An 18041-nucleotide genomic window follows, 5' to 3' on the forward strand; every position below is an offset into this window, starting at 1 on the left:
CCCGGGATTGACAGGGGAATTGGCCTGAGTAGGAGCATCTGTGGGTTTGGGGAGATGCTCGTTTGCATATTCAGAAAGGGCCTTCTGAACTGCACCAAGTTGTGAAGCAAAAAGAGTGACCAGATGCAGTTCCAGGTCGACAAGAATGTCTGTTGTTAGAAAAGGCCTTCCATACAAGAGCTCAAATGGACTGAGTTTGAGAGATTTTCTGGAGGCAATTCTGATTTTAAGAAGCCCAACAGGGAGATTTTTAATCCAATCTTCTCATGTCTCAAGACTTAATTTAGTGAGGACTCGCTTAAGGGTGTGGTTCATTTTCTCCACCTTCCCGAGGCTTGGGGTCTCTAGGCAGAGTGAAGGTGATAAGTAATTTTAAGAGCTTTTGCTACAATTTGTGTCACCTGAGAAATAAAGGCAGGCCCGTTATCACTCTGTAAGGAGACCTCCTTGGGTTCATGGACAGTTTGTAATAGGAATTCCTTGCTGTTAACTAGCCCCTTTCTTTCCAAATAGCTCCATGAGCATGCAAAACATGAAAAGCATTTTTGGAATCAGTATAAATATTGACTCTCATCCCCTTCCCCAGTTCTAAAGCCCTGGTTAATGCTATAAGTTTGGATTTTTGTGCCGAGGTGCCAGGAGGCAATGGCTTAGCTTCCAGGGTGCTATAAAGAGATACCACTGCGCAACCCGCCTTTCCCCATCCTTGAGGAAGCTAGACCCATCCGTGAACCATTCCTCCTCTGGATTCTCGAGAGGAATTTCCTTCAAGTCAGCTCTGCTGGAGTATAAGGAGTCTATAATGTCCTCAAAATTATGGACAGTCTCTCCAGATTGAGAGACGTCAGGGAGGAGGGTGGCAGGATTTAGGGTGTGGCAAATTGGAAGAGTCAAGTCAGGAGTATCTAGCAGGAGAGCCTGGTATTTAGTCATTCTCCCACTTGAGAGCCACTGATGGCCTTTGGATTCTAGAATGCTTTGGACCCTGTGGGGGGTTAAAACCTGTAATGGCGACCCCAAGGTCAATTTAGAGGCTTCCTTTATTAAGAGGGCTGCCGCTGCTACTGCTCTAAGGCAGGAAGGCCATCCTAGAGAAACTGAGTCCAGCTTCTTTGAAAAATAGGCCACTGGCCTGGGATCTGGTCCCAGAGACTGAGTAATGACTCCCAAAGCCTGCCCGCGCCTTTCATCTACATACAGAGTGAAAGGTTTCTGTAAGTCAGGCAGGGCGAGAGCAGGGGCAGAGGATAACTTGGCTTTCAGGGTTTTGAAAGCATTGGCCTGCTCAGGTCCCCATTCGAGAGGAAGGTTATCGGGACCTTGAATAGAACCATAGAGGGGCTTAGCAATAATCCCGAAGTTTGGGATCCAGATCCTGCAGAAGCCCGCCATACCTAAGAAGGTTCTCAGCGGTTTCTTAGAAACAGGAGGTGGGATACCTAAGATAGCCTGCTTCCTCTCCTCGGTTAGAGAGCGAGAGGTGGGGGTGAGATTGTGACCCAAATATTTGACAGACTGGCAGGCAATGTGGGCCTTGGATAGAGAGACCCTGTAACCTCTTGAGGCTAAGAAATTCAAGGTTTTTACAGTCACTGCCAGAGACTCCTCCCTAGTAGGACTGCAGAGCAAGAAATCATCCACATATTGAATAAGGCTGCTGCCGGGCAGCTCAAGATCTCTCAAATCTTTAGCTAAGCCTTGCCCGAATAGATGTGGACTATCTCTAAAACCTTGTGGGAGGACTTCTCAATCAAAGGCTGTAACCCGATCCTGTCCTGCTTAATTGGACACTGCCGTCTATGTGGGAACACAGTAGGATCTCGTAGTTTAACGAGGGCTGGTGTAGCATGCGTTGCCCTTCCAGGAATGCCCTGATCCCAGACGGAAGAGTCTATGTCCTCCCAGCTTTCATAAGGAACATGGGAAGGTCTCAGAAAGAGCACAAATAGATCACTTGGAGATTTGAGCAGAGAGAATTGGGTTCCCAGCTTCTCCATTAAACCCCGACCCAATAGAGGAGTGAGACAGGAAGGAATAATTAAAAAGGAGTGTGGAAACAGCAAATCTCCATATCTACAAGGTAGAGGAAAAGTTTCCAAGCAGCTCTGGAGGTTCCCTTTAATCCCCATTATTTTACGGGGGAAGGGCGCGTTGGACCAGATTGGGATAATAGAATCGAAAAACAGGCCCCAGTATCAAATAGAAAATTAATGTGCTTACCTGCCACGTCTAGAGTCACCCTGGGTTCGGCTGCGCTGATGGAGAAAGGTGGGGCCTCGCCAAACCCCGGGCCCGGCATACGGAGTCCTGAGAGGACTGGAGGGCGAGGTTTGAGGCGGTGGCTCTACCCCTCTCTGGGCAGTCCCTTTTCCAGTGTCCTTCCTTGTGGCATGTAGGACAAGGATCTGGAGGCTTTTTCTGGGGGCATGTTCTCTCCTGGTGACCCTGTCTCTTGCATTTAAAGCACGAACGGGTCTGATCTCTAGAAATGGCGGCCGCTAAAAGCTGAGCCTATTCTTTATTTCTGGCTCTGGCCCTGCGATCCTTCTCCATTGCTGCTGCTTGGTCCCTATTATTGAACACCCCAAAAGCAACTTCTAATAATCGAGTCATGGGGGTTTGAGGCTGGAGGGCCAATTTTTGTAGCTTCCTTCTGCTATCTGGGGCAGACTGGTTAATAACATGCATGCTAAGAACCGTGACACCCTCCTGAGAAGTGGGGTCCAGATTAGAGTATTTTCTCAGGGCCTCTTCCAATCGATCTTGGAAGAGGGCAGGATTCTCCTCAGCTGTTTGAATAATCCCCCTGAGCTTGTCATAATTGACTTGCTTTTTGATTGCTTTCCTCATGCCCTCAATGAGGCAGGTTAGTAGGTGGTCTCTCCTCTCTCTATCCCTGCTTCCCTCCTGGTAGTTCCATGAGGGGTCTGATAGAGGTACAGCAACAGCCCCTGCCTGGTACCTAGCAGGGGAGGAGGAAGCTATCTCGTCCCCGAATTTCTGAGCTAAATCCCAGATTCGCCTTTTCTCCTCTATGGTACAGGAAGAGGAGATTATAATATTAATATCTCCCCAGGAAAGATCATATTGGAGGGTGATGGCTTTGAATCCTTCAATATATTTAGTAGGATCCTCAGAATATCTGCCCAATTTTTCCTTGATTTGGGAGAGATCCGACATGGAAAAGGGCACTTGTACTCTGAGTACTCCCCCTCTGAGGGTCGGAGACTTCCCTCAAGGGTGAGAGATTAGAAGGAGGCCCCTGATCCACAGCTGTAGCCGAATCAGGCTCCCGTGGAGGAGAAGGGGAATCTACAGCTTCAGCCCGAGGAGGGCAAAGGCCTTGAGACTGGCCGGCCTCAGAGGGAGGCGAAAGGGATTGGGTTAAGGAGAAAGGCAGCCCACTTCGTGTAGGAGAAGGACTAAGAAGTGGGGATTGGGCATTTCCAGAACTTGACTCCGGTGGAGAGGGGAGTCCTATATCTTTGGACCCTGGGTCCTGTTTCTGATAAGGAGGAGGTTCTGGAGTGCAAACGTTCTGCTGGGAGCCGGAGGGTGGAGCAGACGCTTCTTGTGCCCTTGAAGGAGTGGAGAAGAGAGGATCATCTAAAAGGTCAATTTTTTCCTCTCCATTAGATTTGGCAAGTAACGCTTTGCAATGTGGCCTTGGTTCAGCGTCCTGCGCTAGAGCCATGAAGGCCTGGACATAAGGGACTTCAAACCACTTCCCTTGTGTCCTGCAATAGAAATCCAACTCCTTAATAATTTTATAATCTGTTGAGCCGAATATGGGCCATCTTTGCTGGCCGCCTAGAAGGTACTTTGGCCAGGTATTTTTGGAAAAATGAATTAGTTTTTTTGTTTTGAGATCTCTTATGCCAAATTTGTCTTTGTTTTTTAAGAGACACCCTAGGGGTGAGTCTTTAGGAATGGATGAGATAAATTGACCCATTCTTGCCTTAAGCCTCAAAAATTATGCAAAAGCCTTAAGAGTCGTAAAGCACCCTGAATTTTTCCCAATAGCTCCTTCGTTCTCCAAGGCGTCTCTTGAGAGAGAGAAAAAGAAATCACAGAAATCCTTATCGCAAGCGTCCCCACGAGTAAGGATTTTGCTTGGGCGGAAAAATGCCCCGGCAGACAGAGTTGATCCAGATCTTTGGCTGCTCACAGCTATGGGGGTTCAGAGAAAGAGGGGGCTTACCTACAGCCGGCTCTGTCGATTCCCCATATGGGCCACCAGATTTGTTGGGGATGTGCAGGCTTTTGATGAGACAAGGCGAGAGTGAAGTAAAAGAATTTACTAAATTATAAGTAAAATTAGAAGTTTAAGTTTATTATAAATCATCAAGAGATCTCAAATGGAGCAGAATTCTTTGATGGAATTAGAGTTCTGTCCGTTCTGCCCATCCACCCATTCTTCCCACCCTCTTATATGTGATTTGAGATAATATAGAGCTTTTGGATTTGAATAGGCTTCAGCAAGGCTATAGAAAGTTTGATTAGTGATAGTTCAAATTGTATAGAGCTTAAGTGGAGGTACTTAATGTGAATTCAGTTCTATTGAAAGTTAAGTAGGGGTACTTAGCTTTAGTTCAGCTCTATAGAAAACTTGGGTAGTATCAGCTGAACTCTATAGAAAGGTAAATTAGTGAAACTTAACAGAGGTGGGGTTGGGCTGACTTCTAGGTCACCATAACGTGGGAAGTTATTTTTTGGGGGGTCTCCAGCCTCATTTTCCCTTGTCAGATTCCCATCACTATTACATTTCTATTGTTATATTAGATAGCAACAGAGAGAGTTATATATAGAAAGATAAAGAGAATAACCCCCCCCAAAAAAATGACAAAGTAAAAAGAATAGAAAAAAAAAACATAAGGGAAAGTGGGGGGGAGTTGTTGACACCAAAGATGCTTCCAAACCAACAATATCTCCCCTAATACTCTGGAGCTATGGATAAAATTCTAGTTAGTGATTTATTTCTCTTTTGTCCCAAATGGTTTCACTTTAAAATGCAAATACTTTTTTCTCTTCCCCTCCTCCATCCCAACCAATATTACAAGTTATTCTGTTATTACTCACATTCAACATAAAAGAGTTTATCAAATTGAATTTAGTCTTTTCTCTCACATATCTGGGAAATGTTTTTTGAGCCTAGGAGAACTCTGAGAAAGTGATGAAGACAAGAGGTCATTTCAAGCCTCGGAAAGAAGTGGCCAGGAGGGCAGAAAAGTGGACTCTAAGGGGTAAAGTAAGGAGAGGGAGTGATTATGTTACCACATCACAGAGTTCATTTAACCAACTGTCATTTTTACAGATAAGGAAATTTAAGGTCAGGACCCAGGAAATAACTTGCCCAATTCTAAAACTGCAGCCCAAATTTGAACTCTCCAGTGTTCTTTTCCCTGTTATCCTGCCTCAACAGGTGTAAAGAAAAACTTACCATCTCATCATTTCCTATATGATTGTTTCCATCAACCACAGTCCTGATGAACTGGATTATTCTCCATTCTATTGCTACAAGGCCTTTTCTCAGCGTCCACCTTGTCTATGCTGGACTCCTATGCTTGAAATAGACTCCTTCTCCCTCCTCTTCCCAACTACGCAGGTAAAGAGCTGGGCAGGACCTCCAATACACACTAGTTCAATTTCCCATTGGGATGTCAGCTTCTTCAGGGCTCAGCACAGTTTGTGGTTGTTACTCAGTTGTTTCAGCCATGTCCAGTTCACTCAATTCACGACTCCCATTTGGAGTCTTCTCAGCAAAGAAACTGAGGTGGTTTGCCATTTCCTTCTCCAGCTCATTTTACAGATGAGGAAACTGAGGCAAACTGGGTTAAGTGACTTGCCCAGGATTGCATACCCAAGTATCTAAGGCTGAATTTGAACTCAGGAAGATGAGATTTCCTGACTTTAATGAGAGTTAGGAAAGGGGGAACTCCTTTTGGTTCGGTGCAAGGATATTCTAGTGATGGCGCAGAGTCCCCTGTAAAGGAAGACATGCCCGAAAACCTAGATTGATAAAAAAAGTTTTATTGTAGGGTTTGGAAGTAAGATTAAAAGGTAGGAAAATACCAGAGTCAGGGTGGCTCTGGTGGGCGGAAATCCTTGATATGACCAGTGTAAGGATGCCATGTTTGGAATCTCTGCAAAGAGTGGATTCTAGTCTGGCTCTTTTTATAATAGGAGGACTTCGGACAATTCAAAGGGGCCCATGGGTGCAGTCCCAGGCTGGCCTCCAGCTTGAGCTTCAGTCAGGGTTAGAATTTGAATAGAATTCAATGGGTCCTTAGATAAGGAAGAAGCTGTTTTGGGGGGTTGGGGAAACTTGAGCAGATGGGGGGGGTTGGGAAAACCCGGATATCATTGGAATTCAAAAAGGGTGCTTTTTGACCAGGATTTGTGAATCAAAAGATCCTAGCTTCTTCAGCCATGGGGGTGTGGGGGGTGTGGTTTGGAAATCAGAAAGGAATATTTTTTTATATACATATATATATTTTAATAGTTTTTATTTACCAGATATATGCATGGGGTAATTTTACAACATTGACAATTGCCAAACCTTTTGTTCTAATTTTTCCCCTCCTTCCTCCACCCCAGATGGCAGGTTGACCAATACATGTTAAATATGTTAGAGTATAAATTAAATACAATATATGTATACATGACCAAAATACATGTTTTTGCTGAACAAAAAGAATTGGACTTTGAAATAGTGTACAATTAGCCTGTGAAGGAAATCAAAAATGCAGGCAGACAAAATTAGAGGGAATGGGAATTCTATTTAGTGGCTTATAATCCTCTCCCAGAGTTCTTTCTATGGGTGTAGCTGGTTCAGTTCATTACTGCTATATTGGAACTAATTTGGTTCATCTCATTGTTGGAGAGGGCCACGTCCATCAGAATTGATCATTGTATAGTCTTTTTTTGCTGTGTATAATGATCTCCTGGTCCTGCTCATTTCACTCAGCATCAGTTCATGTAAGTCTTTCCAGGCCTTTCAGAAAGGAATTTTAAAGGGACCTCAATCCCCATCAGCTTCAGTCCTGACACTCTATTCACTACATCATGTAGCTGCCCCTGGTATATAATAGCTACTTAATAAATGCCTGTCGATGGATTGATTTTTACTGGTTAGAAAATTAAGGGCTGAAGAAATGAAGCCACTGGCCTGAGTTCACAAAAGGAGGATGTATGGAAGGCATCCCACTTTCCATGAGCTCAGATGTTCTGATTCAACTGTCCCATGCTAATACCCCCAAGTCTCTTGAATCTCTCTTCAAGGTCTAACTTAGCATCACTTAAGCCTAGCAGAAATGGAAACATCTCTACTCAAATGTCTCCAAGTCTTTCAGGGCAGGTAGGTGACACAGTGCATAGAGCACTGGGTTTGAAGTCAGGAAGACCCAAATTCAAACCCAGCCTTAGATACTCATTGGTTGGATGACTCTGGGAAAGACCTTGTTAAATGTGTACCTTTCTTTCCTTAACTGTAAGATGGAGATAATTACTACTAATAATTACCTTGCAGGTTTGTTGTAAGGATGAAATGAAGAAATATTTGTAAATCACTTAGTATGATACCTGGCACATAATTGGTACTATATGAATGCTATTTCCTTTCCTTCTTTGCATATCGCTCTTTCCCCCTACTTATTTATAACTGAATTTTTATCCCCTATTGAATTATAAATTCCTTGAGAGCAGCATTTATGTTCTATCTATCTCTGTGTCCACAAGTTACCCAGCTCTCACCTTTGGCTCCAAGAAGTGGTATAGCAGACACACCTCAGTAAAATTGTCTTAGCAGATGGGTTAAAAGCATTTAATAAATGCTAACTGAGTAATGGAATTGAAATTATGTTAGCTACTTTTTATAGAGTACTTTTTTTTCTAGTCATGGAAAATCATTTATGCAAGATAAATACATTCTATGCTCCTTTTATTTATAAATATACAGACAGAAACTTTGATAGCTCTATGAAAAAGAAAGACTAAATATAGTGTAATGGATTCTAATGCAAAATTTAGCATATAGCTGCACCCAAGATTGCTAATCCAAGGTCACAATTCATAAGGAACATTGCTATTAGAATTAGTCTTTGCTTTATATCTAGGATTTTTGTCTCTGCTATTCAATGGAAACATCTCTCTTTCTCTTCCTTTTTCTTTGGATGAATCTCATGTTTAAATACATGGTAAAACATGAAGAAATGATGCTAAGTGAAGTGAGTAGAACCAAGAGAATGGTGTGCACAGCAACGGCAAGATTATGTGATGATCAATCCTGATGGACATGGCTCTTTTCAAAGGTTAGGTGATTCAGGCCAGTTCCAATGGCCTTGTGATGGAGAGAGCCATCTGCATACAGAGAAAGGACAGTGGGGACTGAGTGTAGATCACAACATAGCATTTTAATATTTTTGTTGTTGTCGTCGTTTGCTTGCATTTTTTTTTTCTTTTTTTTCCCCCTTTTTGATCTGATTTTTCTTGTGCAACATGACAATTGTGGAACTGTGTATAGAAGAATTGCACATGTTTAACATATATTGGGTTACTTACCATCTAGGGAAGAGAAAGGAAGGGAAAAAAAATTTTGGAACACAAGATTTGGCAAAGGTGAATGTTGAAAAATTATGCTTATGTTTTGAAAATAAAAATCTTTTTGAAAATATATGGTAAAACTCATCCAGACATGTTAGTTATCTACCTTAATGTCCAGTTAATATTTTTAATTAATCATTAATTTTTAATATACATTGCTTTGTGAATCATTTTGGGGGAGAAAAATCTGAACAAAAAGGAAAAAAACCATAGGAGAGAAAAAAAAAAAACAGAAAAAAGAAGTGAACATAGCATGTGTGGAAATATATTCAATCTCCATAGTTCTTTTTCTAGATGCAGATGGCATTTTCTATCCAAAGTTTATTGGGATTGCTTTGGTTCATTGAACCAGCACTGAATCAAACTGCAAAATTCTCATTGTACAGTTTAGGAAACTGAGGTTAAGAGTTAAGTGATTTAGGTCAAACAATAATAAGTAACTATGATAAGCACTGCTGAACTTGACTATTTCTAATTCCAAGACCATTATACTACCTGGCTGCTTCCAAATAATGAGGATTCCAAAGGAAACCAATTATGTTGAAATAAGGATGTCAATGTATACATATATTGTATTTAATTTACACTCTAACATATTTAAAATGTATTGGTCAACCTGCCATCTGGGGTGGGGGAAGGAGGGGAAAATTGAGAACAAAAGGTTTGGCAATTGTCAATGTTGTAAAATTACCCATGCATATGGGTAAATAAAAACTATAAAAAAAAAAGAAAAGAAAAAGAAAAAAAGAAAAAAGAGAAATAAGGATGTCAAAATACATGATCCAAGACAAACCTAAAGAATTTGTGATGAAAAATGCTATCTACCACCAGAGAAAAAACTGGTAGTATCTGAATATGGATTTAGCATACTATTTTTTTTTAAGTTAAAAGTTAAAAAAAATATCAAAACTTGAAAAAAAATTTAAGAACTCCCGGACTAAAAGTTGCCTTAGCTAGGCCCTATTCCTTGTTTTTCACAAATTACCCTGTAATTGGAAAAAATAAAATACTGTTAAGTGAAAAACAACAACAAAGAAATTTCCCCAATCACCCAATTCTGCACATTCAACTCTCTTATTTTTGTCGCATATGAGCTGCTAAAATTGATTTGTCAAAACTACTGGAGTAGATACGTAATTGGTCCTTCTACCTCTGGTCTCTCCTTCTTCCAAACCAGCTTTCATACGGTTTCTTCCTTTTTTTAGTAACAGTTTTTTTTTAATCTTCAAAATACATGCAAAGGTAGTTTTAACATTCACTCTTGCAAAACCTTGTGTTCCAAATTTTTTCCCCTCCCTTCTCCCCATTCCCCTACACTAGGCGGCAAGTGATCCAATATAGGTTAAACATGAGCATTCTTCTAAACATATTTCCACATTTATCATGCTACAAAAGAAAAATTAGATCAAAAAGGGAGGAAAATGAGAAAGAAAAAAAAAAAAGCAAGCAAACAACAAAAAAGATGAAAATACTCATATTGGATTCAACATTCAGTCCTCTGGATGCAGATAGCTCTCTCCATCACAAGATAACTTTCATACAGTTTCAAAAGTTATTTTCCCAATGCATAAATCAAGTTGTTTTTCATGTTTGTTCAAATGCCTTTAATTTGGATTGTTAGGTCCAGGAGGACAAGAATTTCCTCCAATACCTAGAGTTGTGCTATTCTTCTCATCACATCTTACTCTTAATATCATAAAATTGGACTGCTCCATCACCCAAACAATTGTATTCCATAGGCCTGCAATGTTTTTCAAGTCTTTTGTGTATTTCATTCCTTCCTTCCTTTTTTTTTTTTTTTTTTTTTTTTCCAGTCACATAGGAAGTCCTGTAGATTTTATTAATTTTAGACTTTTGGGGGAGGGATGACCTAGAGGGACCAGCTCAGTTACCTATTATTCTGGATACCTTGGGGGAGGTCAGCTGGGTTAGTCAGAAAGATGGACCTGGATTCCTTTGTAGGGAGTGGGTCTGTAGTTTCAAGCCCCTTGTTCCTGAGGTCAGAACTAAGGACTGTTTGAACTGGACAATCTTCCTGAAGGCAGGGGAGGGGGGATTATCAAGGCTTCTTTTGCATTTCATTCAGGATCCAAATCCAGAAGTGACTCAGGTTGGTACTTGGCCAGAACACAGTGTTCCACGCCTCCAGACACAAGATCCTAAGGGCTCTATTTACATCAATGAGCCTCTGGAGTCATCCTGGCAGTTCTTTCCACTTTTGGGGTCCGCAGTACAGACCATGCCCAGAGTGATGGCTTTTTGATAAGCATTTCTGTATTCTTCTGAAGATGATGATTCTGATTTTCAATCACTGGAGGGTGCTGGGATATTTGACAAAGTGACTGGAAATATTTCCCCAGCCAGACACAGGTCGGTTGCTTCTCACAGTTGTAGGAGTATGTCTATATTCTGACAACCATAAGTTCCAAGAGCACAGGAATTTTGTCTCAGCTAAACCTTATTTAACTTACCCCAATCAGCACTGCATACAGTAGGTACTTGATGTTTATTTTTAATTTTAATTTATTTCATTCTGAACTTAAGAAATAAAACAAGTTTTTTTTATAACAGAATAGAAAAAAAAGATTGCATACAAAACTGAGAATCTATTATATACAGTTACTATTTCTTTTAACTATGTAATAAAGTAATCGTGTAACTTTCTTTTTTTCTTCTCTTCCTGCAAAAAAAGAATATATATATATCTATATAAAATCATTCTACACATGCTTCTATTTGTCAGTTCTTTGGATGCAGATAGTCTTCATAGGTCTTTTGTAGTTAATTTGAGTATTTATAATACAGTTATTCTCAAAATGATATTGTTATTGTAACCAACATTATCTTGGTTCTGTTCATTTCATTCTTCCTTATTTCATGTAAGTATATCTGTTTTTTTAAGATTACTGAGTTCATCATTTCTTATAGCATAGGAGTATTCCAAAATGATCATATATCACAACTGCAGTCTGAATGCAGCTCAAAACATATAATTTTCATTTTTGTGGTTTTCTTTCTTTCTTTTGGTTCTGATTCTTTTTTCACAACATGACTAATACTTTTTTTTTAATTTTATAATTACAACTTTTTTTTGACAGTACATATGCATAGGTAATTTTTTACAACATTATCCCTTGTACTCCCTTCTGTTCCGAATTTTTTCCTTCCTTCCCTTTACCCCTTCCCCTAGATGGCAGGCAATCCCATACATATTAAATATGTTATAGTATATACTAGATACAATATATGTGTGCAGAACCGAATTTCTTGTTGTCCAGGAAGAATTGGATTCAGAAGGTAAAAATAACCTGGGAAGAAAAACAAGAATGCAAACAATTTACACTCATTTCCCAGTGTTCCTTCTCTGGGTGTAGCTGATTCTGTCCATCATTGATTAATTGGAACTGAATTAGATTTCTATGTTGAAAATATCCATTTCCATCAGAATACATCCTCCTACAGTATTGTTGAAGTGTATAATGATCTCCTGTTCATGCTCATTTCACTCAGCATCAGTTCATGTAAGTCTCTCCAAGCCTCTCTGTATTCCTCCTGTTGGTAATTTCTTACAGAATAATAATATTCCATAACATTCATATACCATATTTTACCCAACCATTCTCCAATTGATGGACATCCATTCATTTTCCAGTTTCCAGCCACTACATAAAGGGCTGCCACAAACAATTTGGCACATACAGGTCCCTTTCCCTTCTTTAGTAATTCTTTGGGATATAAGCCCAGTAGTAGCACTGCTGGATCAAAGGGTATGCAGTTTGATAACTTTTGGGGCATGATTCCAGATTGCTCTCCAGAATGGTTGAATTGGGTCACAACTCCACCAACAATGAACGCAAAATCCCAGTTTTCCTGCGTCCCCTCCAATATTCATCATTATTTTTTCCTGTCATCTTAGCCAATCTGACAGATATGTAGTAGTATCTCAAAGTTGTCTTAATTTGCATTTCTCTGACCAAACAGTGATTCAGAACACTTTCATATAAGTAGAAATAGTTTCAATTTCATCATCTGAAAATTATCTGTTCATATCGTTTGATCACTTACCAATTGGAGAATGGCTTGATTTCTTATAAATTAGAGTTAATTCTCTATATATTTTGGAAATGAGGCCTTTATCAGAACCTTTAACTGTAAATGTTTTCCCAGTTTGTTACTTTCCTTCTAATCTTGTTTGCATTAGTTTACAACATGACTAAAACTTAATATTATTGCACATTTAGAAAATATATCAAATTGCCATCTTGGGGAGGGGGGATAGTAGGAAGGGAAGAAAAAAAATTTAGAACTCAAAATTTTACAAAAGTGAATGTTTACATGTAATTTGAAAAGATAATATACTATTAAGTGAGGGGAAAGGTCAGCTTGCAATTCTACCAATAGTGAATTAGTGTTCCAATTTTTTACATCACCTCCAACATTTGTTACTTTCCCTTTCAATCATTTTAGCAATCTGATAGGTGTAAAATAATATATCAAGATGGTTTTAATTTTAATTTCCTTAGTCAATAATGATTTAGAGTATTTTTTCATATGAGTACATATAAATTCCTTTAATTTTTTTCATTGGAAAACTGCCTAATTATATCCTTTGACCATTTATCAATTGGGAAATAACTCATATTATTATAGATCTGACAAAGTTCTTTATACAAAAACCTTTATATATCTAGCTATAAATCTCCCCCCCCCCCAGTTTTCTGCTTTCTTTCTGACGTTGGCTGCATTTGTTTTATTTGTACAAATCCTTTTTAACTTAATATAATCTAAATTATCCATTATATGCCTTATGTTGTTCTCTATCTCTTGATTGTTAACAAATTGTTCTCCTATCCATAAATCTTGATAAATATTTGTTTAACTGAATTGGTCCTTTATAGCTGGAAATTTAATATCCTATGAACTGATTTTGCCAGCCACTCCCTAGACAGGATATTCTAGTCCGGAAAAAGGAAAGGTGAGTCGTAGCAGCAGTTTCTAGACCAGGTTCTGCCTGTGAAACTACCATATCAACAAGCTTTTATTAAGCTTCAAGGAATCTCAAGTGAGTCCAGTTCTAAATTGTAGGCAAGAGGACTTAAGGAGGGAGTTCAGAAGTAAGAGTTGATTCACAGTCTCCTAGGATAATTCTTAGAACTAAACCCTATCCTCCCACCCTGGAACAAGAAAAATTTTGCAATCCAGGATTAACTTTCACTTTCAAATGAAGAAAAACCATCTTGGGTGAGTTTAAGTGGTCAATCTTACTCGACAGCTCAGAAAACTGGTAGTGCTCTGGGATTCCAGGAGTTTTTCTCTTTCATACTCCTGAAGCTCCAGGAGCAGTTTTCCCCAGACCTCAGTGCTGAATTTATCCTTAATATTTCTGATTGATTTGTACCACATGTTTTCATTCCGTGGAGCCATAATTCTAAGAAAAAATCCTTCTGCTTACCATCTCTTTTTTTTTTTTTTTTTTTTTTTTTAATAAATTCTACTTTTCTTAATGCCCAAGAAATACCCTCAGGTGTTTCCTGGGCCAAAAAAAAACAACATCCCAGATGGCTGCCTATTATGTGGGCTAATCAAGTCACTAATCTCTGAAAGAGTGTGATGGAATCTCAGCTGGGTGCTTTAGTGGCTGAAGGGATAGATTCACAGCCAGGAGATCAACATGGCTTCCAAAGCCACTTACTAGCTGTGTGCTCATGAGCAAGTTACTTTATGTTTTAACTGATCTTATAAATTGTTGGAGGAAAAGCTTTGAAAAGAGTTTTTTTTGAAACAGTATATAATGAATATTATGGAATATTATTATTCTGTAAGAAATGACCAACAGGATGATTTCAGGAAGGCCTGGAGAGACCTATATGAACTGATGCTGAGTGAAATGAGCAGGACCAGGAGATCATTATATACTTCAACAACAATGCTATGTGATGATCAATTCTGATGGACATGGCCCTCTTCAACAATGAGATGAACCAAATCAGCTCCAATAGAGCAGTAATGAACTGAAACAGCTACACCCAACAAAAGAACTCTGGGAGATGACTCTGAACCACTACATAGAATTCCCAATCCCTCTATTTTTGTCTGCCTACATTTTTTATTTCCTTTACTGTTAGGGTTTTTACTCTCCTAACTAATGCTAATGGGTCCTTATTCCTAAATCTATCAGAGAAAAACTGGCAAATATCTATCAATAATATCAATCTCATCTATTTTGAGGTCCTCAGAATCCTCCAGCTACTATATCATATGGAAGTAGTTGAAGCACAACAGAGCACCTGAGAGTTTAAATGAACAACTTTACATTTTATTTCCCTAAATCACATCTACTCTATGACCTCCTGCACATACCTTAGTAGCAACCTCCCAGTCCAGTCACCAGGTGCTAAGAGGGGGAAAAGAGAAAAAGAAAAGGGAAGGGCCCTTCCTGTCCAGAGCTTAAATAGGGTCAATGAGGTCACAGACACAAGCCAATCAATGATGAAGGTTACATCTGGAACTTGACCAAGACTTCAGAGCGAGATCTAGGTTCCTGCCATGGGTGGAGGTCCCACCCACATAGGAAGCCCCCAAGTACTCAACTCTTAAGCACATCCAGGGATCCTAAAGACCACTGGTCTACTTACATCTCAATTGCACTTGCCTGATCTTTTTTTGCACCCTTACACTTCACAGGCATTTTGCACACTGTTTCAAAGTCCAAAATTTGGACATGTATACATATATTGTATTTAACTTATACTTTAACATTTTTCTTTTCCCTGAGGCTGGTGTTAAGTGACTTGCCCAGGGTCACACAGCTAAGAAGTGTTAAGTGTCTGAGATCAGATTTGAACTCGGGTCCTCCTGAATTCAGGGATGGTACTCTATCCACTGTGCCACCTTGCTGCCCCTACTTTAACATATTTAACATGTATTGTTCAACCTGCCATCTGGGGGAAGGGGTGGGGGGAAGGAGGGAAAAAGTTGAAACAAAAGGTTTTGCAATGGTCAATGATGAAAAATTACCTATGCATAAAATTTTTGTAAAAATTAAATTAATTAATTAAAAACCCAATTCATTAGGAATTATTTTGCCCAATTTTATGCCAGTAATGCTATAATCTGAGTACAATGAATGAATATTTTAAAAAATATAACCTCCCCAAATTAACAGAAAATGAAATAAAATAATTAAATAACTATCTTAGAAAAATAAATTGAATAAACTAATAATTAGTTGTCTAAGAAAAAAAATTAAAAAATAAAAACAGTATATAAATTTAAGTTCTTATGATAGGATGTGGCCAAGAATAAGTCATTTCCAGTTGGAAATTCCTGATATATATAAAATCAATTGGGGTTAAGTGATTTGCCCAGGGTCACACATCTAGTTGGTGTTAAGTGTCTGAAGTTGGATTTAAACTCAATGTCTCCCATGGCCCTCTTCAACAATGAGATGAACCAAATCAGTTCCAACAGAGCAGTAATGAACTGAACCAGCTACACCCAGTGAAAGAACTCTGGAAGATGACTATGAACCACTACATACAATTCCCAATCCTTCTATTTTTTATTTCCTTAACAGGCTAATTGTACACTATTTCAAAGTCTGATTCTTTTTGTACAGCAAAATAACTATATGGACGTGTATATATATATATATATATATATATATTGTATTTATACTTTAATGTATTTTACATGTATTGGTCAACCTGCCATCTGAGGGAGGGGGTAGGGAGGAGGAGGGGAAAAATGGGAACAAAAGGTTTTGCAATTGTCAATGCTGAAAAATTATCTATGCATATCTTGTAAATAAAAAACTATAATAAAAATAAAAATAATAAACTCAATGTCTTCCTGAGCTCAGGGCCAATGTTTTATCCACTGCTCTATCTAGCTGTCTGCTCTCTAGCACTTGGAAAGCTTTCCTCTATACTTACTAAGTCTTCCCCAAGAAAGAAATCTGGTTCTTTTTTGGGCACAATCTGGTAAAGCAGGAGTTTTGCTCCAAATGATATTCTTAGTCGATGAGAATCAATTAACACCCTGATCCAAGGGAAAATTGTCAGGCCTACTTTTCTTTATAGGTTTTGAGAATACAAGAAATAAAATAGGACACCAGTATCCTTACAAGAAAGTCTAACTCAGTACCCACTGGCTCTTAGAAGCCTTCCTCTACTTCTTCAGCCTACCCATCTCTCTTCCTCTTCCTCCAACTCCTGAATGTCCATTCTTCTTCTTCTTCTTCTTTTTCTAATAAATTATCACTCAATAAAATAAAATAAAATAAAATAAATTATCACTCCAGGAAAGGAGCCTATTATCTCAGTTCTACTCTTAACCAGCTGTGTGACCTTCACGAAGTCACTTCTAAACCTCTCTAGTAAATGAATACTAGGGATATCTTCTCTTCCCTGACACTGCCACCATTACTACGTCATGTCTAGATTATTTCAATAATTTACTGGTTGATTATTACAATATTTTCTTTGCCTCAAGTCTCTCCCTACCCCAGTCTATTTTCCCCAATGAAACACACAATGTTTCAACAATATCCAATGGTTCCCCATCACCTCCAGAATCAAATATAAACCCCTGTTTATAAATATATAAACCTTCATAACTCTTCCTATCATTCCAATCTTCTTATACTTTACTTCCATCATTTCACTGGCAATAGGGGGATACTACATCTGTGGGAACAAGTGCCATGAAAGAGCTAAGTCCATCTTAGTTGATCATTAAATAATCTTGTTACTGTGTACAATATTCTTCTGGTTCTGTTCACTTCACTTTGTATCAATTCATATAAGTATTTCCAGGCCTTTCTGAAATCATCCTCCTGATCTTTTCTTATAGAACAATATTCTATAACATTCATTTACTATAACTTATTCAGCCATTCTCCAAATGATGGGCATCCAGTTTCCAGTTACTTGTCACTACAAAAAAGGCTGCCACAAACATTTTTGCACATGTGGGTCCCATCTCATTTTTACCAGATTTGCTACTCTATTTATCTTCAGTCTCATATAGCTGGTTTCCTTACTGCCTACAAAGAGGTCCATATCTCCATTAAAAAAGAACACGAACACAAACTTGACTTAATCTATCCATGTCTCCTAACTATCACCCTCATATCTTTTCTCCCTTTTCTGGCCAGACTCCTAGAGAAAGAAATTTACAATCAATGCCTCTACTTCTTTTCTTCTTCTTCACTTCTTAACTCTGCAGTTTGTCTTCCAACCTCATCATCATTTAACTTAAAATGCTTCCTTTAAAGTTAACAACGATCTCTTAATTGCCAAATCTAAAAGCTTCTTCTTAGTCTTATGCTTTGTTGACTTCCCTGAAGCCTTATACTGTGCAGCAGCTTTTTCTCCTAGATATTCTCTTTTCTCTAGGTCTTTGAGAAACTCTCTCCTGGTTCTCCTCTTGCCATTTTC

This window comes from Sminthopsis crassicaudata, chromosome 2 (genome assembly GCF_048593235.1).
Source record: "Sminthopsis crassicaudata isolate SCR6 chromosome 2, ASM4859323v1, whole genome shotgun sequence".
NCBI classification, from domain to species: Eukaryota; Metazoa; Chordata; class Mammalia; order Dasyuromorphia; family Dasyuridae; genus Sminthopsis; species Sminthopsis crassicaudata.